The sequence below is a fragment of the Mobula hypostoma genome, chromosome 7, assembly GCF_963921235.1.
Source record: "Mobula hypostoma chromosome 7, sMobHyp1.1, whole genome shotgun sequence".
Lineage (NCBI taxonomy): Eukaryota > Metazoa > Chordata > Chondrichthyes > Myliobatiformes > Myliobatidae > Mobula > Mobula hypostoma.
In genome coordinates this window covers 161766525-161791744 of record NC_086103.1, presented here as the reverse complement: position 1 = coordinate 161791744, position 25220 = coordinate 161766525, and the positions used below count along the sequence as shown (strand labels likewise).

Here is a 25220-nt window from a genome sequence, read left to right as displayed (position 1 = left end):
AATTTGAGGGCAGGTTGGAAGTTGGAGGCAAAGTGGATGAAATCGACGAGTTCAACACAGGTGCAGGAAGCAGCACCAATGCAGTCATCAGTGTGGTGTAAGAAAAGTGGGGGGTGGTCACCAGTGTAGACTTAGAACATAGACTTTTCCACATAGCCGACAAAGAGGCATGCATAGCTGGGACCCATGTGAGTGCCCATGGCTACCCCTTTAGTTTGAAGGAAGTGGGGGGACCTAAAGGAGAAATTGTTTAGAGTGAGGACAAATTCTGCTAGGTGGAGAAGAGCGGTGGTGGAGGGGAACTGATTGGGAGTGAAACTTGGAGGAGGAGGGATGAAGCAAAGAGCTAGGAAGATGATTGGTGTTTATTATTACAATTTGTAACAGTGTTGTAACTGAAACACTGACAATGTAAATACAGTACTTTGAAGCTCTAAAATAGCCTTTCTCAACCTTTTTGCCCTGAAGAAACCTTTGAAATCGTTTTCGGGTCTCAGGAAACACCTGCATAAAAATTATTAAATCTAGAGCTCACTGTTCATTAGCATGATCAGTAAGTTGTAGATATAATAATCCAAAATTAATTGTCAGTGCTCTTTTTGAGTGGAGAATGAGCTTTTAGCCAACCATTGGGGACCTGGGGTGGAAGATGTTGCATAGGGCAGTACCACGCAACAGGTCTATAAGCAGGTTCACTGACACCCCATCCACCTGTCCATTCTGTGGCTGGGAGGAGTCACTGTACAAAGCTTGTATGGAGTGTGAGAGGTTGCAGCCCCCGTTTGAGTATCTGAAGGGGCTGCTGCTCAGGTTCTGGCTGCACTTCAGCCCCGTGCTCCTGATATACAGGCACTCAGTATGAAAGGGGAAGGGTTGACAGGAGGATTTACTGATGAGCTTGCTCCTAGGTCTGTCCGAGATGGTCAGTCGCAGGTCTAGGTGGTTGAAGGTCGAAGGCTTTGCCAGGGCTGACTGCCTGCCCCTCTTGTTAGGATGCATTCATGCCCAGCTTTCCTTGGAGAGGTAGAATGCTGTCACAATGGGTACAGTGGGGGATTTCCAGGAGCCGTGGGCCCCCGGGGAATTGACTGTTTTATAGATGATGGTAATCATATTTGAATTTGAATTTATTCACTGTCTTGTATATTGTACTTTGTGTAATTGTGCAAATAAACTTTTATAGTTTTGTTAAAAAAAAGACGGACTTTTTTTGTGTCCATTGTTGCACTAGTGCAGTAAATTACTCAGAAGATTGTAATTCTTCATCATTAACCTTATCAGAATTGTCCGTAGCCCTAGGCCTCAAATCCTCCTCTTCCATCTCATTCCTCCTCTTCAAAAATTGCCACACTGTACTGTCTTTAGAATGAAAATTTCCCTCCAATTTTCTGCTACACCGGTAGAGTTTGTTCACTCCTATAAGTCAGTCGGCAGCACATAGGGGAAGTTGGGGGGGGGTGTAATTCAGGAGGGAGAGGCTGATATCACAGGACAAGTTGGGCAAGTCCATTCAATGCTCAGAAAACGCACTTCAGGCTCCTCATCAGCCTACCATCCACCCTCCGTGCAATACAGCGCTCACCAGTTTTCAGCCTACAGTCTTCTCCATGCAATACAGCACTCGCCAATTATCAGCCTACTATCCTCTCCTTTGTGCAGTATAGCAATCACAACTTATCAACAGTCTCCCCTACCTCGCGTCAAAAACAGAATGAACACGGCCCTACTGTGTACTGCCAAACTGGGCTGAGAGACCTCTGACAAGATTACTAAGGGGTCTGCTCAGTCACTGCCCACTACTGCGAGCACCAGCATCGAATGTTGCACGAAGTTCAAAAAACAATGCTTGTTTTTTAATGACAATCTCTCAGGGAACCCCTAGTGAGCTCTCATGGAACCCTGGTTGAGAAACCCTGCTGTAAAATGTTTCAGAGTAAAAGTTGTGGTATGTTTATTATTTAGAACAATTAACAGTTAATTGCAGGGTATTACACAATTATATTAACATAGATTTGAAAATTATATTAGCACAATTTCTAAATTATATTAACGTTATATGAAACAAAATTGCAGCTGTGCAGCAACAAAGGCTGTGTGCATTTTCTTTGGGTTCTTTGGCCTACTTCTCCCATACCAATGTTGCCCATTTCTGTTAATCCCATTTGTGCCCACTAGGAGAATATCCTGTCTTGTGTGTAAGTATTATGTTTAAGTACCTCTTAAACATAGTAATTGTATCCGATTCCACCACTTCTTCTGGCAACAAATTCCAGATTATCAATATATTTTCAAAATTTTAATAACAATTTAGTTTGCAGTGACAAAAATGGCATGTGAGAATGTAAAATGGTAATTTGCAATGTAAACAGGCATTTCCTGTATTGTTAAAGGGGCTGAAAATCAAATTGAGGAATGAAAATATAGGTTCCTTCTACACCTTTTCAGATGATAGCTGCTAAATGAGTTTCCTTTGTTGACCCTTGTGCTCCAGCTCTACTCCCCACTTTTCAATGTTCTAACCCCTGTGGCCATTCACCTCAACAACAGGTAGATCACTTTGGATACTGTTGGGGACAGGGGGTGGGTTTGACCTAACAGAGAAAAGTCACAGTGGTCAGGTCTCTGGCACTGAGTCTATGACTCAGAAGGGAAGTAGGGCGAAGAAGCACACTGCAGTGATAGGGGATTCATTAGTTAGGGGAATGGAAAGGAAGTTCTGTGGGTGAGAACAAGATTCCCGAATAGTATGTTGCCTCCTGGGTGCCAGGGTCTGGGACATTTCAGATCCAATCCTCAGCATTCGTAAGTGGGTGGGTAAACAGCCAGAGGTCATGATTTATGTAGGTACCAGTGACATGGGTAGGATGAATGACGAGGCTCTGCATAAAAATTTCAGGGAGTTAGGTGCTAAGTTAAAGCACAAGACCACCAGGGTTGTGATCTCAGGATTTCTACCTGTGCCACATGCTAGAGAGGCCAGAAATAGGAATATTATACATTTTAACAATCCTGTAAGGAGTTGGTGTAGGAGGAAGACATAAGATTTTTGAATCTTTGGACTCTCTTTCAGGGAAGGTGGGACCTGTACAGAAGGGACAGTTTGCACCTGGAGGGGGACTAACATTCTAGTGGGAAGGTTTGTTAATGCTGCACAGTGGGGTTTAAACTAGAATTGCAGGGGAATGGGAGCAGTTATTGGAGAGGTTGTGGAGGCAAATGTTGGTAAGACCTCAGACAAGGTCTGGAATCAAAAAGTTGAGCATGGTGCAACTGGTGTCCTGAGCTGTATATATTTCAATGCAAGAACTATCATAGGAAAGACGGATAAGCCCAGGACATGGATAAACACCTGAAATTATAACATTGTAGCCATTAGTGAGACTTGGTTATAGGAGGGGCAGGACTGGCAGCTCAATGTTCTGAGTTTCCGCTGTTTTAAACGTGGTAGAGCAGGAGGAAATAAAGGAGAAGTGGCATTACTAGTCAGGGAAAATGTCACGGCAGTGCTCCATCAGGACAGACTGGAGAATTCGACTAGGGAGGTATTATAGGTGGAAATGAGAAATAAGAAAGGTATGATCATGTTAATGAGCCTATATTACAGACCACCCAATAGTCTTAGGGATTTAGAGGAACAAATATGTCAAGAGATCACAGACTGTTTCAGGAAACAGAAGGTTGTTACAGTAGGTGATTTTAACTTTCCAAATATAACTATTTGGATACATAGACTAATTAAGAATAGTCAGCATGGCTTTGTGAGTGGTAGGTCATGTCTAACCAATATTATAGAGTTTTTCAAGGAAGTTAGCAGGAAGTGGATGAAGGCAAGGAATGGATGCTGTCTGCATGGAATTTAGTAAGGCATTTGACAAAGTTCCACATGGGAGGCTGGTCAAGAAGGCTCAGTGGCTTGGCATACAGGATGAAGTAGTAAATTGGATTGGACATTGACTTTGTGGGAGAAGCCGGAGAGTGGTAGTAAAGGGTAGCCTCTTGACTGGAGGCCTGTGGCTAGTAATGTGCCACAGGGGTTGGTGCTGGGTCCTTTGTTGTTTGTCATCTGTATCAATAATGTGGTTAACTGATCAGCAAATTTGTGGATGGCACCAAGATTGGGGGCATAGCGGACAGTGAGGAAGGCTATTGTGGCTTGCAAAGGGATCTGCATCAGCTGGAAAAATGGGCTGAAAAATAACAGATGGAAATTAATGCAGACAAGTGCGAGGTTTGCACTTTGGTAGGACTAACCAGTGTAGGTCTTACACAGGAGTGTGGTTGAACAAAGGGATCTGGGAATACAGGTCCATAATTCGTTGAAAGTGGTGTTGCAGGTAGATAGGGTTGTTAAGAAAGCTTTTGGCATATTGGTATTCATAAATCAATGTTTTGAGTACAGAAGATGAGATGTTATCTTGAAGTTCTATAAGACGTTGGTGAGGCCTAATTTGGAGTATTGTGTGCAGTTTTGGTCACCTACCTACAGGGAATGATGTAAACAGGGTTGAAAGAGTGCAGAGAAAGTTTACAAGGATGTTGCTGGGTCTGGAGGACCTGAGTTATAAGGAAATATTGAGTAGGACTGTATTCTTTAGAACATAGAAGATTCAGAGGAGATTTGATAGAGGTATACAAAGTTATGAGGAGTATAGATAGGATAAATGCAAGCAGGCTTTTTCCACTGAGTTTAGGTGGGACTGCAACCAGAGATCATGGGTTAAGGATGAAAGTTGGGAATTTTAAGGGGAACATGAGGGTAAACTTCTTCACTCAGAGTGTCGTGAGAGAGTGGAATGACCTGCCAGCACAAGTGATGCATGCAAGTCGATTTCAGCATTTAAGAGAAGTTCGGATGGGTACAAGAATAGTAGCAATATGGAGGGCTATGGTCCTGATGCAGCTTGATGGGTGTAGGCAGTTTAAGTGGTTTGCCATGGACTAGATGGGCCAAAAGGCCTGTTTCTGTGCTGTACTTCTCTATGACTCTAACATTACTCACTTTTTCTTCCTAATTTGTTTTCTTTGCTGCCTCATCTCTTATCCTTCTCTGTTCCTGCTTGTAATTCTGTGTATTCACATTGGCAAAACTTGTCAGACCATTTTAAAATAAATATTTTAATCCAGTCTAACACGACACACACAAAATGCTGGAGGAACTCAGCAAGCTAGGCAGCATATTTGGAAAAGAGTTAACGATTCGGAATGAGACCCTTCATCAGGACTGGAAAGGAAGGGGGAAGGAGTCAAGTGTTTTCTTGTGTTTGTGTTTAATCCAGTCCTCTCCGCCACCTATAATCCTTTTCTTGCAAGAACTTCAATTTTCTCACACCAACCCATCTATCCACTGATACCTTTTGAACTTATCCTGAGCCGCGTTGAAGAAGACCTATTGCAGTGCAAAAATACTGAATTATATTAGATAAGCAACCAATGTGCCAAATACAGTTTGATCAATGACTGAAGTATAAGATCCTGGTGTTATTGGAAGTTATGAGTGATCAGAGTACAATATTTCCATTATGTTTAAAGTTCTGTTTGTAACTTGATCATCCTTAAAACTGGTAAATTAAAAATGCATATGATACTGGTATTTAAATTGTTGCCATTTATAAACAATGCAAAAAATGCATTTCTGAACATTTTAATAAAAATGTTTGTTCAAATAAGCAATAAAGTGGCAATCCTGAACTCAATCAGCTGGTCTTTAAACAATTCTCATGTCAGACGTGGACTTGTCTGACAGTTGCTGCTCTCAGTCAACATCCCTTAGCTCTTCTTGTAATTTTTCCTCTCTCAGCTTAGTACCCCGTCTCTATCACATATATAGCAACAAAACCCCAGAACATTTAGTTACCAGTCCTGCCCCTCATCCACCATGGTTTCTTTGATGGCAAACATCATAATTCCTAGTACTGATCCAGGTTGTAAGTTCATCCTCCTTACCCATAAGGCTTCTAACGTTGGAATGAACACATTACAGCCCATCAGTCCCACTATGTTCCTTAGCTTGCCCCTTGCTATTCTTCCTTCCTTGTGTGTCATTACAACTTTCTTGCCCTCAACCCAACCAGTTGTTGCTCTGCTGCTATGATTCCCATCCTGCACCATTCCAGTAGAAATCCTCCCATGTAGCACTAGCAAACCTCCCAGTGTGGATATCAGTTCACTTCCAATTCAAAGGCAAACCATCTTGTTTGTACAGGTCCCATCTGCCTGGAGGAGAGGTCAATGATCGATAAAACTGAACCCCTCCCTCCTTCACCAATTCCTTGGCCAAATATTTCTGATTTAGATCTTTAGTTCACTATTGAGCAATTGTTTTCACCCGGGGAAGAAATTGTAGCACTGCATTCAGTGTCAGTGCCCTGAACTGGATGAGGAGGAGGGAGAATAGGGTAAAGTTCAGTTTAATTATGATGCCTTTTACAGTTGCATTATCTTTTGTCACCTTCAGTCTAATCTTAATCTTAAAGAATATCAAAGTGTGCCATCAAGGGCTGCAGGTGAAACTGAAACCCAGATTTCTACTTTGATACAAATCAGAGATGATGGAATAATTTTTATGTATTCACCCAGTATCAGCAGACAAATTCCACTCAATCCAATGCAATTGTTACACTTTTATTCAGTGACTGGTATCTCTTTTTATTCCATTCATAATTGAAATAATTTGTTACCAATCAAGCTTAGGTTGCCCATAATTTGGACAGGAGAATATCCCTTAATAATTTAGTTTCGTAGACTCTATAGGCAACACATAGATATACCCACAGTTAAAGCCTGTTCCAGCCAGATCTGTTGAAATGTCATCAGCTGTTATGATGGTACAAGACAAAAATTTAAGTGCAGTCAGCTGATTGTGAAGTATTAGAAGGGAACAAAATCCCAAGTGCTGACAACTTGCTAGTTTCTGTTCTCATTAATTGGAGGCGTCATTAATACTGTTCCTAAAACTAGCATTTACAATAAACAGTTGCACCAAGATTTATTTTTAAATCCTTTAGAAACTTCAGAAATTGGTCAAACATCTTCAGCTGCAAGTTTGTTTTGGACCAAGCTCTACAAAAAGTACATTTTGAACACATCATATTTCATTGTGTACAGTCAATAATTTGAACATTTTGCTTTTTTAAGTGGGGTTTGGGTTAGGATTACATTTTTTCGTAAGTTTGCATTATAAATATCATTTAACCTCACAGTTTCCCTATTTTCTAACAGTTATGCTTCAATGTGCAGTTGAACGAGGCACGACTGCGCAAGCGCTTGTGGGTCGGACCGTAAGGTGAGGCTGGACTACACCTGACAAACTGAGTTAGGGAACTGGAGCTGGATGAATTTCGGATCATTCGGGAGGCAGAGGCAGAAATAGACAGGAGTTACAGGGAGATAGTCACCCCTAAGAGTCAGGAGACAGGTAGCTGGGTGACTGTCAGGAGAGGGAAGAGGAATCGACAGAATGAGCAGAGCACCCCTGTGGCCGTTCCCACCAATAATAAATACATCGTTTTGGATACTGTTGATGGGGACGACCTACCAGGGACAAGTTGCAGTGGTTGCGTCTCTGGCACCGAGATGGGACCCTCAACTCAGAAGGGAAGGAGGGAAAAGAGGAGAGCAGTGGTGATAGGGGATTCGATAGTTAGGGGGACAGATAAGAGGTTCTATGGAAGAGATCGAGAATCCCGGATGGTCTATTGCCTCCCTGGTGCCAAGGTCCGCGATATCTCGCATCGAGTTCACGGTATTCTCAAGAGGGAGAGTGAGCAGCCAGATGTCGTGGTCCATGTAGGGACCAATGACGTGGGTAGGAAGTGTGAGGAGATCCTGAAAGGTGAGTTTAGGGAGGTGCCAAGTTAAAGGACAGGACCTCCAGGATAGCAATCTCAGGATTGCTGCCATTGCCACATGCAGGCGGGTTTAGAAATAGTAAGATAGCGCAGATCAACACGTGGCTGAAGATATGGTGCAGGAGGGAGAGCTTCAGATTTATAGATAATTGGGCAGTTTTCCAGGGAAGGTGGGACCTGTTCCAGCGGGACGGTTTACATCTGAACTGGAGGGAACAAATATTCTTGCAGGTAGGTTTGCTAGAGAGGCTCCGGTGGATTTAAACTAGATACAGGGGGTGGGGGGGGGGAGAGGAAACAGAGTGTAGGAACAGATGCAGGGGAGAAGGAAGATAAAGAAAATAGTAAAGTTGTTTGCACCGTTAGTGATAAACAGAAAGTAAGAGGTGGAAAGTTTCTTAAATGCATTTATTTTAATGCTAGGAGCATTATAAGAAAGGTGGATGAGCTTAAAGCATGGATTGATACCTGGAAGTATGATGTGGTAGCTATTAGTGAAACATGGTTACAGGAGGGGTGTGGTTGGCAACTAAATATTCCTGGATTTAATTGCTTCAGGTGTGATAGAATCGGAGGGACAAGAGGGGGAAGTGTTGCATTGTTTGTCAGAGAAAATATTACAGCGGTGCTCTGGCAGGATAGATTAGAGGGCTCATCTAGGGAGGCTGTTTGGGTGGAATTGAGGAATGGGAAAGGTGTAGTAACACTTTTGGGGGTGTATTATAGACCACCAAATGGGGAGCGAGAATTGGAGGAACAAATTTGTAAGGAGATAGCAGGACTTTGTAGTAAGCACAAGGTTGTGATTGTGGGAGATTTTAATTTTCCACACATAGACTGGGAAGCCCATACTGTAAAAGGGCTGGATGGTTTGGAGTTTGTAAAATGTGTGCAGGATAATTTTTTGCAGCAATACATAGAGGTACCAACTAGAGAAGGGACAGTGTTGTGTCTCCTGTTAGGGAATGAGATAGGTCAGGTGACGAGAGGTTTGTGTTGGGGAGCACTTTGGGTCCAGTGATCACAATGCCATTAGTTTCAATATAATTATGGAGAAGGATAGGTCTGGACCCAGGGTTAAGATTTTTGATTGGAGAAAGGCTAACTTTGAGGAGATGCGAAAGGATTTAGAAGGAGTGGGTTGGGACAATTTGTTTTATGGGAAGAATGTAATAGAGAAATGGAGGTCATTTAAAGGTGAAATTTTGAGGGTACAAAATCTTTATGTTCCTGTTAGGTTGAAAGGAAAGGTTAAAAGTTTGAGAGAGTCATGGTTTTCAAGGGATATTGGAAACTTGGTTCGGAAAAAGAGAGATATCTACAATAAATATAGGAAGCATGGAGTAAATGAGGTGCTCGAGGAATATAAAGAATGTAAAAAGAATCTTAAGAAAGAAATTAGAAAAGGTAGAAGAAGATATGAGGTTGCTTTGGCAAGTAAGGTGAAAATGAATCCCAAGGGTTTCTACAGTTATATTAATAGCAAAAAGATAGTGAGGGATAAAATTGGTCCCTTAGAGAATCAGAGTGGACAGCTATGTGTGGAGCCAAAAGAGATGGGGGAGATTCTGAACAATTTCTTTTCTTCGGTATTCATTAAGGAGAAGGATATTGAATTGTGTAAGATAAGGCTAACAGGTAGGGTAGTTATGGAAACTATGATGATTAAAGAAGAGGAAGTACTGGCGCTTTTAAGGAATATAAAAGTGGGTAAGTCTCCGGGTCCTGACAGGATATTCCCTAGGACCTTGAGGGAAGTTAGTGTGGAAATAGCAGGGGCTCTGACAGAAATATTTCAAATGTCATGAGAAACGGGGATGGTGCTGGAGGATTGGCGTATTGCTCATGTGGTTCCATTGTTTAAAAAGGGTTCCAAGAGTGAACCTAGCAATCATTGGCCTGTGAGTTTGACGTCAGTGGTGGGTAAATTGATGGTAAGTATTCTTAGAGATGGTATATATAATTATCTGGATAGACAGGGTCTGATTAGGAACAGTCAACATGGATTTGTGCATGAAAGGTCATGTTTGACAAATCTTATTGAATTTTTTGAAGAGATTACTGGGAAAGTTGACGAGGGTAAAGCAGTGGATGTTGTCTATATGGACTTCAGTAAGGCCTTTGACAAGGTTCCACACGGAAAGTTAGTCAGGAAGGTTCAATCGTTAGGTATTAATATTGAAGTAGTAAAATGGATTCAGCAGTGGCTGGATGGGAGACGCCAGAGAGTAGTGGTGGATAACTGTTTGTCAGATTGGAGGCCGGTGACTGGTGGTGTGCCTCAGGGATCTGTACTGGGTCCAATGTTGTTTGTTATATACATTAATGATCTTGTTGAAGGGGTAGTAAATTGGATGAATAAGTATGCAGATGATACTAAGATAGGTGGAGTTGTGGATAATGAAGTAGGTTTTCAAAACTTGCAGAAAGATTTAGGCCAGTTAGAAGAGTGGGCTGAAAGATGGCAGGTGGAGTTTAATGCTGATAAATGTGAGGTGCTACATTTTGGTAGGACTAATCAAAATAGGACATACGTGGTAAATGGTAGGGCATTGAAGAATGCAGTAGAACAGAGGGATCTAGGAATAATGGCGCATAGTTCCCTGAAGGTGGAATCTTATGTGGATAGGGTGGTGAAGAAAGCTTTTGGTATGCTGGCCTTTACTAATCAGAGCATTGAGTATAGGAGTTGGGATGTAATGTTGAAATTGTACAAGGCATTGGTAAGGCCAGATTTGGAGTATTGTGTACAGTTTTGGTCACCGAATTATAGGAAAGATGTCAACAAAATAGAGAGAGTACAGAGAAGATTTACTGGAATGTTACCTGGGTTTCATCACCTAAGTTACAGAGAAAGGTTGAACAAGTTGGGTCTTTATTCTTTGGAACGTAGAAGGTTGAGGGGGGACTTGATAGAGGTATTTAAAATTATGAGGGGGATAGAGTTGACGTGAATAGGCTTTTTCCATTGAGAGTGGGGGAGATTCAAACGAGGACATGAGTTGAGAGTTAAAGGGCAAAAGTTTAGGGGTAACATGAGGAGGAAATGTCTTTACTCAGAGAGTGGCAGCTGTGTGGAACGAGCTTCCAGCAGAAGTGGTTGAGGCAGGTTTGATGTTGTCATTTAAAGTAATTTAGGACAGCTATATGGACAGGAAAGGAATGGAGTGTTATGGGCTGAGTGCAGGTCGGTGGGAATAGGTGTGAGTAAGAGTTTGGCATGGACTAGAAGGGCCGAAATGGCCTGTTTTCATGCTGTAATTGTTATATGGTCATATGGTTCTGTAGATGTGTAATGGAGACTATATTGACTGATTGCATCGCAGCCTGGTATGGAAACACCAATGCCCTTGAACAGAAACTCCCAACAAAAAGTAGTGGATGTGGCCGAGTCCATCACGGGTAAAGCCTTACCTACTATTGAACATATCTACACGAAACATTGTTACAGGAAAGCAGCATCCATCATCTAGGACATGCTCCTTTCTTGCTGCTGCCATCAGGAAGGTACAGGAGCCTCAGGTTTTACACTACCAGGTCCAGGAACAGTTATTACCCCTCAGTCATCAGGCTCTCAAAGGGGATAACTTCACTCAACTTCACTTGCCCCATTGTTGAAATGTTCCCACAACCTATGGACTCACTTTAAAGGGCTCTTCATCTCATGTTCTCGATATTTATTTATTTATTGTTTGTTTGTTTTCTTCTTGTATTTGCATAGTTTGTTGTCTTTTGCACACTGGTTGAACGTCCAAGTTGGTACAGTGTTTTATTGATTCTATTATGGATTTATTAAGTATGCCTGCGAGAAAATGAATCTCAGGATTGTATATGGTGATAGACATGTAACTTAATAATAAATTTACTTTGAACTTTTAACCTGCCCAAGTACCTTTGACTTAATTTCACCTCAGATGATTTCCTCTCATCATTTCCTCTTTATTGTCAAAGAGCAATGATATCATTAACTTTTCCCACCCTGATTCCTACCCAAACTCCACACAATATCTGTGTTTTTTTGTCTGTTCTTGATTTCAAGTATAAAGTCTGTTTCTTTCTCAGCAGATACTGTTTGACCTGCTTTGTATTTCCCGCTTTTCTTTTTTTGGAATTGGAATTGGTTTATCATTGTCACAAGTACTGAGATACAGTGAAAAGCTTAACTGCTCCTATAGATAGGATATGCGGTGGCATGGTAGCGTGGCAGTTTGCAAAATGCATTAAAGTACCCGCTATAAAATTGGGGTTCTATTCCGAATAAGTCAGGAATGTGTACATTCTTCCTGTGACTGCTTAGGTTTCCTTCAGGTGCTCCAGTTTCCTCCCACATTCCAAACATGTGCAGTTAGGGTTAGTGAGTTGTGGGCATGTTGTGTTGATGCCGGAAGCATGCCGACACTTGCAGCCTGCTCAGCACAGTCCCAGCTGATTTGATTTGATGCAAACAATGCATTTACATGTGACAAATAAAGCTCATCTAAAATTGTGTTAATCTTAAAATCATTACACAGTACTTTGAGGTAGAACAGCAGGGTAGAAGTTGTCCTTAAGCCTAGTAGTATGTATTTTCAGGGTTTTGTGTCTTCTGCCTGATGGAAGAGGGGAGAAGAGAGAACAGCCAGGATGGGTGACGTCTTTGATTATGTTGGCAGCTTTACTGATGCTGTGAGAAATAAAGACAGAGTGCATAGAGGGGAGGCTGCATTCCATGAGGCGTTGAGCTATGTCCACAACACTCTGTAGTTTATATTTTGTTTATATTTCAGAATTACTTTGAACATGCCACTGCCACCCTATGTGTCCACGGGGAACTGGCTAATTGGAAAAAGGATCTAGTGCTTTCCTGGCATATACGACGAATGAACTCTTTGCAGCTTTCAGCTGGGTACAGGTATCAATTTTAACCGACTTTTCAAAGACAAATTCTGCCATCTTCATCAGGGATAATAGCTGGGCATGTCTAGTCCAGTGGTATTTATACCTCCGTTGTCCATCCCTCCTGATCCAATCATGTTTCTGCAGCATATATCGGCCAGATGGGACGCATGGTGGAAACCTGCATCAAGGAGTACAGAATGTGTATCCATTTGGGTTTGCTGCAGAAATCGGCAGTAACAGAACATTGCATTGGATGGTACAAAGCGCCAATGGCTTTTGGAGCTACCTGGTGAAGGAAGCCATTGAAATAAAAATAGAGAAAAATAACTTTTAACAGACAAAAGTCTCACTCTTGAGTAAGAACTGGAATTTGATTGTAAACAAGATGGGAAAGTGGAAACCTGAATGGACGAGAACTAACCAATCAGGAGGGACAGACGACAGGGGTATAAATACCACTGGAATAGACATGCCCAGTCAACATCCCTGATGAACATGGCAAGAGTTGTAATTAATATGTCAGTTAAAATTGATACTAGTTCCCAGCTGGAAGCCTGAAAAGAGTTGTTCATGGTTAATTGGATCTAAAATTGGCATAGTGATAGGAGGCAGAGGGTAGTGGTGGAAGGATTTTTTTTAAATTGGTGGTCTTTTTTGTTAGAAGTTTGACAGAATTCATGTATATGGTTGAATGACAATGAACATGAAGTTGAATTTGTAACTAGTCATATACCGCAGGGACTTTTTATGTTTGTGACATATATTAATAAATTGAATGTGCATGTAGTAGTTATGATTAGGAATTTTGTGGAATATGTGAAAAATGGGGTTCTGGGTAGCAAGGATCATTGTCTAAGGGTACATAGAACATTACAACACTGTACAGACCTTTTGGCCCACGATTTTATGCCAACCTTTCAACCTGCTCCAAGATCAATCTAACCCTTACCTCCCACATAGCCCTCCATTTTTGTTTCATCTGCGTGCCTGTCTAAGGGTCTCTTAAATGTCCCTAATGTATCTGCCTCCACTTCAACAGCTGGCAGTGTGTTCCATGCAGCCACTACTCTGTTTGTAAAAATAAAAACTCACCTCTGACATCCTCCCTACACTGTGCTCCAGTCACCTTAAATTCTGCCTCCTTGTCTTAGCCATTTCTGCCCTGATAAAGTGGGATGTACATCAGATGGAAAGTTAGGGGAGCATTCGATTTTGGAATTTAACCCCAGGGTTTGACGTTATGCATTTTGAGAAATCAAATGAGGGAATGGAAAGGCATGAAGGAAAGTAGATGGACCCATCCCCAGGTCTCAGTCTTCAAGTCTACAGATGAATGAAAGTGACAACAAAGATAGATGGAGTGGTGAAGAAGGTATGTGGCATGCTTGTGTTCATAGGTTGGGGTATAGAATATGAGCATTGGGACTTCATGTTGCAACTGTACATAACTCTGGTTAGACTATATTTGGCATATTGTGTGCAATTCTGTGTTCCACACTAAAGAAGAGATGTGACGATGCTGGAGAAAGTGCAGAGGAGATTCACCAGGATGTTACCTGGACTAGAGGACGATAGTTATGGAGTCATAGAGTGGTACAGCTCAGAAACAGTCCCTTAAGCCCATCTATCTATGCTGAACTTATTCTGCCTTGTCCTATCAACCCGCACCTGGACCATAGCCCTTCATATTCCTCTTGTCCATATACTTATCCAAACTTATCTTAAATATTAACATCTAACCTGCATCCACCACTTCCACTGGCAGCACCTTCCACACTCACACCACCCCCTGAGTGAAAAAGTTCCCTTTCAGTTCCTGCTTAAATATTTCACCCTTAGTAGTAGTGCCTCCAGTACTAGTATGACCTCAGTGGAAAAAAACGTGCTTTCCCTAACCATATCTATACTGCTTGTAATTTGGTATAACCTCTATCAAGTCTCCTCTCAGTCCCCTACACTCAAGGGAATAAAGTTCTAACCTTTCCCTGTAACTCAGATCTTCCAGTTCCAAAAACATCCTTGTAAATTTCTCTACACTCTTTCAGTCTTACTGATGTCTTTCCTGTAGGTAGGTGACCAGAACTGCACACAGTACTCCAAATTTGGTCTCATCAACACTGTATACAACTTCAACATAACATCCCAACTCATGTACCCCGTACTTTGATTTATGAAGGCCAACGTCCAAAAGCTCTCCATACAGCTCAGTTCACTTTGGGTAAAACCCTCCCCACTATTGAGCACATCTCAACGGAGCATTGTCTCAGGAAAGCAGCAACAATCATCAGGGACTCACACCACCAGCTTCAGGAACAGTTATTGCCCCACAACCATTAGGCTTTTGAACCAGAGGAGATAACTTCACTCATCCCATATCTGAACTGTTCCCACAACCTATGGACTGACTTTCAAGGACTTTTCATCTTATGTTCTTGTTATTTATTGTTATTTATTATTATTATTCTTTCTTTTTCTTTTGTATTTGCACAGTTTGTTGTCTTTTGCACACTGATTGTCCTTTTGGGGACTTCCGGTAGCGCTCATGGAGTGAAGTCGCGTTCTTGACTCGCTCCATTACCTCTGAGTTTTTTTACTCTATGGTCAGCTATACTTTAATTAACCATTAAGGCATCAATTTTTATAATACTTTGAATTAAACTGAATTCTCTGACAATTGGATGATACTTGATCTGCTATGTCTAAGAACGGGAAAAACGGCAAGGATGGTAAACCTTCGGCTAAACCGAAAGCTACGGATCTCCCTCCGACTGAATCACCGGTGACTTTGAAAGCGATATCGGAGTTAATTCAGAGGGAAATTTCAACCTCTGTTAGGGAGATGATTCGTACGGAAATTGCAGGCTTTGTTAAAGATCTGATTCATGCGGAAATCTCAACTAATTTCCAGAAAATTGCCGATTTAATTGATAAGATGCAAACATGTATTGCGGAACATCAGTCGGCTATATCTGATCTTCAAAAATTCGCGCAACAAAGTGAGCTTAAGATGGGGAAAATCGAAGAAACAATTAATGTAATGAAGAAGAAACTTGACTTTTTGACTTTTAAAAACTCTGACTTGGAATCTAGAATGCGACGGCAGAATTTACGAATGATCGGCGTGAGAGAAGCCGTTGAAGCTAACAACCCCATGAAATATTTCTCCCAACTTTTAAAAGATGCATTCCCTACTGTATTTCCTGACCAACCACCGCTACGGGATCGTGTTCACAGAATCCCATCATACTCGTCTAGGTCAGATAGACCTAGGCATGTTATTTTACGTTTTCATTACTTTCAAGACAAGGAGAGACTGTTTCGATTCGCTCGATCTAAAGGTTTCGTTGATTTTTCGGATCTTAGGTTCCGATTCGTGGAAGATTTCAGTAAACCAATCTGGGACCAACGGGTCCGTTACAGATCCGTGATGTCGGAATTCTATAAGATGGATTTAAGACCAGCGCTGCTGTACCCTGCACGTCTAAGGATTCGCATGTTAGATGGAGCCCTTCGTTTTTTTGATTCTCCATCGGATGCCCAGAGTTATCTGGATCAACTTTCATCTTCAACATCTTAATTGCCTTTTTTTTTAATTTTCTCCGTTGATCGGAGGCTGTGAATTGGTTGGTTTTAACTTTTCTGTGCCCTATTTGGGCAGAAAAGTTTACTTTTGATTTCTTAATATGGCTGCTAAACTTCCCTTTTAACTGCGTCATTTCTTTCTTTTCCCAGGGGATTCTGGGTGGTTACTTCCCTTTTGTCATCTTACGTATTTCCTGTGCGGCCATAAATTTTGTAGTTTTTTTTAAATTTTATTCTGTTTTGCTTTTTATAATCACTTTATGTTAATAATCCTATTTTTTTTTGTTGCTGTGTCTATTCATGAGTTTGAGGTTTATTGTGGTTTTTTTTAATATATATTTTCCGGCTTTTGTTCTGTTCTGTGTGTATTCTAATTGAGCTAACTTTTTTTTTACTTATTTTTTTACTGTTTTACAATTAGCTGACCCTTTTCATATTTATACCTTTTTTTTAGGGAGCGTATACCGGAAGTCATGGGGGTAGTTTTAGCGCTTGCTTCTTTCTGGCGGGTCTGCTTTAGATTTTGCCTTGGGGTCTTGGGGTGGGGGTGGTGGGAGGGGCTTCACGTTTTAGTTTGTTTTTCTTTGGGCTATATACATTATTGAAGTACTGGTTGCGTCCTTTTCCCCGGTATCTTTTGTATGTTCTGTTTCCTCTCCGGGTTTGTGGGTCGCGCCTATTGTCAATCCTCCTTGTTGTGGGTTGACTTTAGGATTTATGGAGTCTATTATTAATTTTGTCTCCTGGAATACTAATGGTCTTAATCATCCTATTAAAAGAAAAAAAGTTTTTAAAGTGTTCCGGAGACTTAAAGCACAAATTTTATTTTTACAAGAGACCCATGTACGGAGGGGGGACAGACTACGTTTTTTCAAATTCTGGAAGGGACAACAATTTCATTCGAACTCCAATGCTAAGATTCGAGGCGTCTCTATTTTTATAGATTCCTCAGTTACTTTTATACAACAGGATATTATCTCTGATCCGAATGGTAGATTTTTATTGGTTAGTGGTTTACTATTTAATAAAAAAGTAGTTTTGGTTAATGTTTATGCTCCTAATATGGATTGTCCGGAATTTTATAAATCATTGTTTGATCAGTTTCCGAATTTGAACGAGTTTTCATTGATTTGGGGCGGAGATCTTAATACCTGTTTATCTCCAGCTTTGGACCGTTCGGCTCCTTTACGGAATTTACCTAATAAATCTGCAAATTTGATTAATTTTTTTCTTTCTGATTCTGGGTCGACGGACATTTGGCGTTTTCTGCATCCTCAGGAAAAAGATTTTTCCTTTTTTTCACATGTTCATCATTCCTATTCAAGAATTGATTATTTTTTTATTGACTCTCGTCTCATTCCTTCAGTGATTAAATGTGATTATGATTCTATAACCATTTCGGATCATGCTCCACTTAAGCTTTCTATTAAAATTATGGCCAATATACCAAACAATAGACAATGGCGTTTTAATTCGCTGTTGCTTCAGGACTCGGACTTTGTTAATTTTATGAATGAACAGATTGAGCTTTTTTTTACAATTAACCATACAGAAGATATTTCGGTTAACACTCTTTGGGACACTTTTAAAGCCTATATTCGGGGTCAGATTATTTCGTATTCCGTTGCTTTGAGGAAGAAACAGAAGCAGGAGGAGATGGCAATTGTGGACAAGATTAAAGAAATTGATAAGAAATATGTTATGGCTCCTTCTGAGGAGCTATACAAACAAAGAACTGAACTTCAAATGGAACACAGTTTACTACTCTCGTCCTCGATTGTAAATCAATTAAAGAAAACAAGAAGTGATTTTTATGTTCATAGTGATAAAATTGGCAAGCTGCTGGCTAATCAATTGAAATCTAATTATGTTAAATCTCAAATCAATCAGATTTATAACCAAAATGATCGATTGATATTGGATCATGTGGGGATTAATCAAACCTTTTGTGATTTTTATTCTTCTTTATATCAATCAGAGTCTCCTCGAGATTCTAAATATATGAATGATTTTTTAGATAAGTTAGACTTCCCTCAGATTTCACAGGATATGTCTTCTTTATTAGATACTTCCATTACAATGGATGAGATTAAGAATGTTATTTTTTCTATGAATCTGGGGAAAGCTCCTGGCCCTGATGGGTTTACCGTTGAATTTTATAAATGTTTTGCTTCTTTATTGATTCCTTGGCTCTATAAGGTTTTTGAGGCTTCTTTGAAACTTGGTAAACTTCCGGAATCTTTTAATAGAGCATCAATTTCTTTAATACTAAAGAAGGATAAAGACCCTGCTCAATGTGCATCTTATAGACCAATATCTTTATTAAATGTTGATTCTAAAGTTTTTTCTAAGTTATTAGCAAATAGACTAGAAAAAGTACTTCCTTCTATTATTTCGGAAGACCAAACGGGTTTTATTAAAGGTCGTTACTCTTTTTATAATATTCGTACATTGTTAAATATCGTTTATACTCCCTCACAAAATGTTCCTGAGTGTGTTATTTCTTTAGATGCCGAGAAAGCTTTTGATAGAGTAGAATGGCCTTATTTATTTAAGGTGCTTGAAATGTTTAATTTTAGCTTGAAATTTATATCCTGGATTAAACTGTTATATCACTCCCCTGTAGCCTCGGTTCGTACTAACTCTTTAAACTCACCTTTTTTTCCTCTCTTTCGTGGTACTCGACAAGGCTGTCCTCTTAGTCCCCTATTATTTGATATTGCATTAGAACCTCTTGCAATTGCTATTCGAGAATCTTCAAATATTACTGGGATAACTCGGGGATTAAAGTCCCATAAATTATCACTCTATGCTGATGATTTACTTTTATATATTTCTAATCCTGAGAGATCTATTCCTGCTGTTTTAGAGTTATTAGCACAATTTGGTCTTTTCTCAGGTTATAAATTAAATCTTAGTAAGAGTGAACTTTTTCCGATTAATAAACATCTTCCCTTATATTATAAATTTCCATTTAAATTGATTAATAATTACCTTTCATATCTTGGGATTAAAATTACTTGTAAACATAAAGATTTATTTAAGACTAACTTTTTACCATTAATAGACCATATTACTCAACTTTCATCTAAATGGTTTCCCTTATATTTAACTTTGATTGGTCGTATTAATGCAGTTAAGATGTTTTTTTTGCCAAAATTTTTATATGTGTTTCAGGCATTACCAATTTTCGTTCCTAAATCTTTTTTTGATAAAGTCGACTCTAAAATTTCTTCATTTATTTGGCAGAATAAGAATCCGAGACTGGGTAAAATACATTTACAGAAAGCTAAGAGAGATGGAGGTTTAGCATTACCTAACTTTAGATTTTACTATTGGGCTATTAATATTCGACATATGAAATTTTGGTTACTTGACCGGGACATACTATCTATTCCTAAATGGGTAGCATTGGAATTACAATCTGTTCAGGGTTATACACTTGGTTCTATTTTAGGTTCATCTCTTCCTTTTGATTCGAAACGCCTTAAGCAGGTCTCTAACCCGATCGTTAAATATGCTTTGCGTATTTGGTTTCAATTCAGAAAATTTTTTGATCTTAATCAATTCGGGTTAGCGATTCCTATTTTAGGTAACATATTTTTTCCTCCCTCTTTTACGGATCACGCTTTTCAAACTTGGAAGACTAAGGGTATTTTACGGTTTTTGGATTTATTTTTAGATGGTTCCCTTATGTCTTTTGAACAATTATCTAATAAATATAACTTATCAAGAATACATTTTTTTAGATATTTACAAGTTAGAAATTTCCTAAGTACTATACTTTCTTCCTTTCCAATGCTTCCTCCTATATATATTTTAGATTCGATAATTAACCTTAATCCATGTCAGAAAGGTGCATCGGCTATGATTTATAATATTATTATGAAACTTAGGAAAGCTCCATTTGATAAGATTAGGGTAGATTGGGAACAGGAATTGGGGCTTACCATTTCTGTGGATGATTGGGGGCAGATTTTACAATTAGTTAATACTTCCTCTATTTGTGCTAAACATTCCCTAATTCAATTTAAAGTGGTTCATAGAGCACATATGTCCAAAGATAAGTTAGCGCGTTTTTACACGCATATTAATCCTTTCTGTGATAGATGTTCGGGGCAGATAGCCTCTTTAACTCATATGTTTTGGTCTTGCCCTACTTTGGAAACTTTTTGGAGAGATATTTTCAATATTATTTCTAAGGTATTAAATATAGATATCTCTCCTCACCCTATTACTGCTATCTTTGGACTACCTAAAATTTCTAGTAATCTTTCCCCTTCAGCCCGTAGAATGATTGCATTTCTTACTTTGATGGCGAAAAGATGTATTTTACAACATTGGAAAGAGCTTAATGCTCCAACTACCTTTTTTTGGTTTTCTCAGACGATTTTATGTTTGAATCTGGAGAAAATTAGAAGTAACCTTTATGATTCTTCATTTAAATTTGAACAGATTTGGGGACCTTTTATTCGATATTTTCATTTAATGTAATATTTACCCTTCTTGTTCTTTTCTCACTGTTTTAATGGAGGTCGGGATTGAGGACGTGATTTTAAGTTTAACTCTGTTTGGTTTCAAGTTAGCCCATTGCTTTGCTTTGCTTTTAGTTAGTTGCACGGTGGGTTTTTTTTTGGGGGTTTTTTTTTCTTTTTTTTCCATTGATATATATAAAATCTAGTATACTATTATGTTATCTTGGTTTTTTATGCTTAAATTACATTGTTTGTAGTATTTTCTTTTTGGTATTGTTATCTTTTGGAATTTTATTATACTTTAACATTGTATTAATGTTTATATGGCTTACCTTTTTTGTATACTTACTCAATAAAAAGATTTAAAAAGAAAGAAAGAAAGATTGTCCTTTTGGGTGCAGTTTTCATTGATTCTATTATGGTTATTGTATTACTGAGTATGCCCACAAGAAAACGAATCTCAGAGTTGTATATGGTGACATATACTGTATGTACTTTGATAATAAGTTTACTTTGAATTTATCTACCTGTTGCATAGTTATGGGAAAAGATTGAATAGACTAGGCTTGTTTTCACTGGAATGAAGGAGACTGAATGACGTAAGTATTATGATTATGATTGCAGTTGTCAGGGCATAAGGTGAGAAGAAAGTTTAAAGAGGATCTGATGGATAAAGGTTTTTTTGAGAACTGGAACACACTCTCAGAGAAGGTGGTGGCATCAAATACACTTACAATTTTTAAGAGATCTTCAGACAGGCTCTTAATTAGGAAATATATGGAAGGATATATCCTAAGTAGATTAATATAGATAGGCATGGACATGATTAAACATGGGGACAGTTGTGCTTTTTGACTTTCAGCATATTTCAAAGGATAAATCAAGGTATCTGTCTCATTAGAGATTCTGTAGAAGCTGGAAATCCAGATTAACACAGAATGCTGGAGGAACCCGGCAGGTCAGTAGCATCTAAGGTGAAGAAGGATCTCAGCGTGAAACGCAGCTCTTTATTCCTCTCCATTGATGCCGACTGACCTGCTGAGTTCTTCCAGCATTTGTGTATGTTACTCAAAGTATCTATCCCTGTTTTCAAATAAACAATAATGTTTGCTGTTTGACCAACCTGTGACCAGTTCCCTGTTCCTATATCCATACTTTACCAGCTCTCAGGTCCCAGGGTTTCAGTTGGGCACTAATATTCTATCCTAAATGTACATTTGTGGCGCCCATCCTAATTACTGTCACTAGAACAGTGAGTTCTGTTCTAATCCACATTTTCAACCAAAATATCCAGTTCTATGTGACTAAGATTTTTGACGTGCATCAACTTTATGTAAAAATCGTGGCAGTATTTAAAAATTTGCCCCACAGTCAAATTATACTATTTAACAAAGCCTCTCCACTGTTTATACTTCCCTCTTTCCACCCCGCCACTAACTCATCACAAATCTTGTTGGAACAGTAAGATTTTTATTCCCACTTGATAAAAATGGTTCCAGTTCTCAAGGCATCTCAAACTAAAAGGTCATATTATTGTATTTTAGTCTCTCCATTGCCACCTTCGCCAATCTACGAAGTCTTATCCCTGCAGCTGTTTTGTGTACTATGCACCGGCAGAATTCTTCTCAGCCCTTCCCTTAATTCAAATGAGTTGGTTTAATTAAAATAAGAATTGGAAAGGTGGTAGGCACCCATTGGTAATACAGTATTGCCTAGTTCATCAGTAGAAAAAGCCCTCCCCAACATTGAGCACAGCTACAAACAACACGGACCAGCTGGTGGTGTTGTGGGATCAGCACTGGACTTCAAGGTAGATGGTACTGAGTTCAAACCCAGCCAGTTCCCAACCTGGGCAGCAGCAGTATCTGTGTGGAAGAAAGGCCTGGCAATCTACTTCCGTATCTTGCCAGAAAACCCCATGGTCCATGAGGTCACAAAGAGTCAGCTTTGACTTAACAACTGAACAACAAAACAAACAACACTGCCACAAGAAAACAGCATCCAAAAATCAAAGACCACCACCCCCCCCCCCCCCCCCAGGCCATGCTGTCTTCTCAGCGCTGTCATTGGGAAGGAGTTACGGGAGCCTTACGTCCTACACCACCAGGTTCGGGAACAGTTGAACCAGCATGAATAACAACATTCACAACCTGTGGACTCACTTTTAAGGACTCTACAATCATCTTCTCAGTAATATGTATTTACTTTTTTTTGTATTTGCAGTTTGTCTTTTGCACATTGGTTTAGTTTTTCATTGACTCTACTGTATTTCTTCGTTGAATGCCTGCAAGCAAATTCATTCTAATGTAATTTATGGTGATGTATGCCAGCGTATTTTGATAATAAATGCACTTCTAATTTTGCTTGAGCTACTACCTTATTTGTTCAATGAGTATGTGTGAAATAGACCATGAAAATGATTTCCCCTTTGACTGAATTCAGAATAGCATCTGCATTACAAACAGCATTGACCTGTTTTTCTTGAAACTATTAGCCACATACCAGATATTACTTTGTCCAGTGGCCAAATCAGAGGAGGATAGCCAACCCCTAATCATGCTGTAAAATAGTAATTCTTGCCTTCCAGAACACTGGGGATTGAGTATGTGGAACTTTCACAAGAATCTATCTGCATTTGAAGCTAAGATACACAACTTTAAAATTAAAATGTAAGGGATCCCACTGCATAGTTTTGGCTTGTCATCAAGATTATTTACTAGAGGTCATAGTACAGTGACCTTAGCTTAGAACATGGATTGTGTAGTGCTTTCTTCTCAGTACCATGTATTGAATTGAATGAATTGACTTTGTTTATTACATCCTTCACGTACATGAGGAGTAAAAATCTTTACATTACATCTTCGTCTAAATGTGCAATGTGCAATTTATAGTAATTTATATTAAATAGTATGTGCAACCGGACAGTCGCTATAGCTTAGAAATACAGTTGTATCAGCGTGAATTAATCAGTCTCATGGCCTGGCTGAAGAAGCTGTCCCAGAGCCTGTTGGTCCTGGCTTTTATGCTGAGGTACCGTTTCCCAGATAGTAGCAGCTGTAACAGTTTGTGGTTGGGGTGACTTGGATCCCCAATAATCGTTCGGGCCCTTTTTACGCACCTGTCTCTGTAAATGTCCTGAATAACTGGAAGTTCACATCTACAGGTGCACTGGGCTGGCAACACTACTCTCTGCAGAGTCCTGCGATTGAGGGAAGTACAGTTCCCATACCAGGCGATGATGCAGCCAGTCAGGATGCTGTCGATTGTTCCCTGTAGGAAGTCCTACGATTTAGGGATTCATGCCAAACTTCTTCAACCATCTGTGGTGAAAGAGATGAGACTGTTGTGCTTTTTTTCACCACACAGCTGGTATGTACAGACCATTTGAGATCCTTGGTGATATGTATGGCAGGAACTTAAAGCTGTTCACCCTCTCAACCCTAGATCCAATGATCCAAATAGATCTTAGCAGTAAATTTTACAATTGCGCAAGTGATTGTTTCCAGCTGAAATTACAGCAGGTACTTCCAGTTGTGAAATATATTTATACTATTAATATCTTCCTAGCATAAATACACACCTTATGAAATGATTTGGAGATCCCAGCTCCCAGAAATAAAAACATACTTTAACAGGCCAAGGAAAACGCATTTATCATTGAAGTAGCGTGTAAGACATCATCTGACGTGGGGATCTTCCACAAGGGAGCACAAAGCTTATGCGCATATTCATTGTACATTGCTCATGCACATACCAAGGTACTCAGACTTCTCTGATTAATATGTAGTTTTTGGAGAATGTAATGATAAAACAATGTTATGTAATGATCATCCCACAGATAGCTGTGTGTGGCTCAGTGCGGCATGTGATTCAGGGTGGGTGCCTGACCTTGATCTATGTTGCACTGAAGTGTACCCGCCCCCCCCCCCATGGAACTACAGGTGCCATGGGGATTGCAGGCAACAGTCTTTTTGTTTGAGTGCAGTGCAGCAAAGTTGCAGTTGGGACCCAAGAAGACCCGGATATACACTTTATGAGCCAGAAAAGATGCTAAAACTCTTGCTTAGATGTTTATAAACCAATTTCTTGATCTCTTTGTTGGGATGTGATATAGTACTTGTACTATATGCAGTAATATTTGAGTGTATCAAAGGAAGATGCAATCCAATTTCTGGTCAAGTATTCCAGGTTTTTTCTTTCTACATTCTGTACCTTCAGTTTTTTTTCCCCCAGTAGATGGGCATATTCTTGCTTGTAAGAATGGAATTAGATAGCATTATTCTGATCTGATTGTAATAGCAATTTAACAAATAATTTTGTCTTTGGGCAGATATTTGAAAGATAAAAAAACAGATTGGCTTTGTCACATGTACATCAAAACATACAGTGAAATGTGTCGGTTGTGTCAGGGATGTGCTGGGGGCAGCTTGCAACTGTA

At 39.7% G+C, this 25220-nt stretch overlaps 2 protein-coding genes across 9 annotated transcripts in view; one reads left to right on the top strand and one right to left on the bottom strand.

The window, feature by feature from the left end:
• Positions 1–25220, top strand: part of c2cd3 (C2 domain containing 3 centriole elongation regulator) — a 170524-nt gene that overhangs the window by 143699 nt on the left and 1605 nt on the right. The window lies entirely within an intron of this gene.
• Positions 23560–25220, bottom strand: part of LOC134349711 (dicarboxylate carrier SLC25A8-like) — a 58640-nt gene continuing 56979 nt past the window's right edge. For all 6 annotated transcript variants that reach the window (XR_010018756.1, XR_010018753.1, XR_010018755.1 and 3 more), the window contains one exon: positions 23560–24102. The gene's annotated coding sequence lies outside the window, so the exon portion shown is untranslated. The remainder of the gene's footprint in view (positions 24103–25220) is intronic.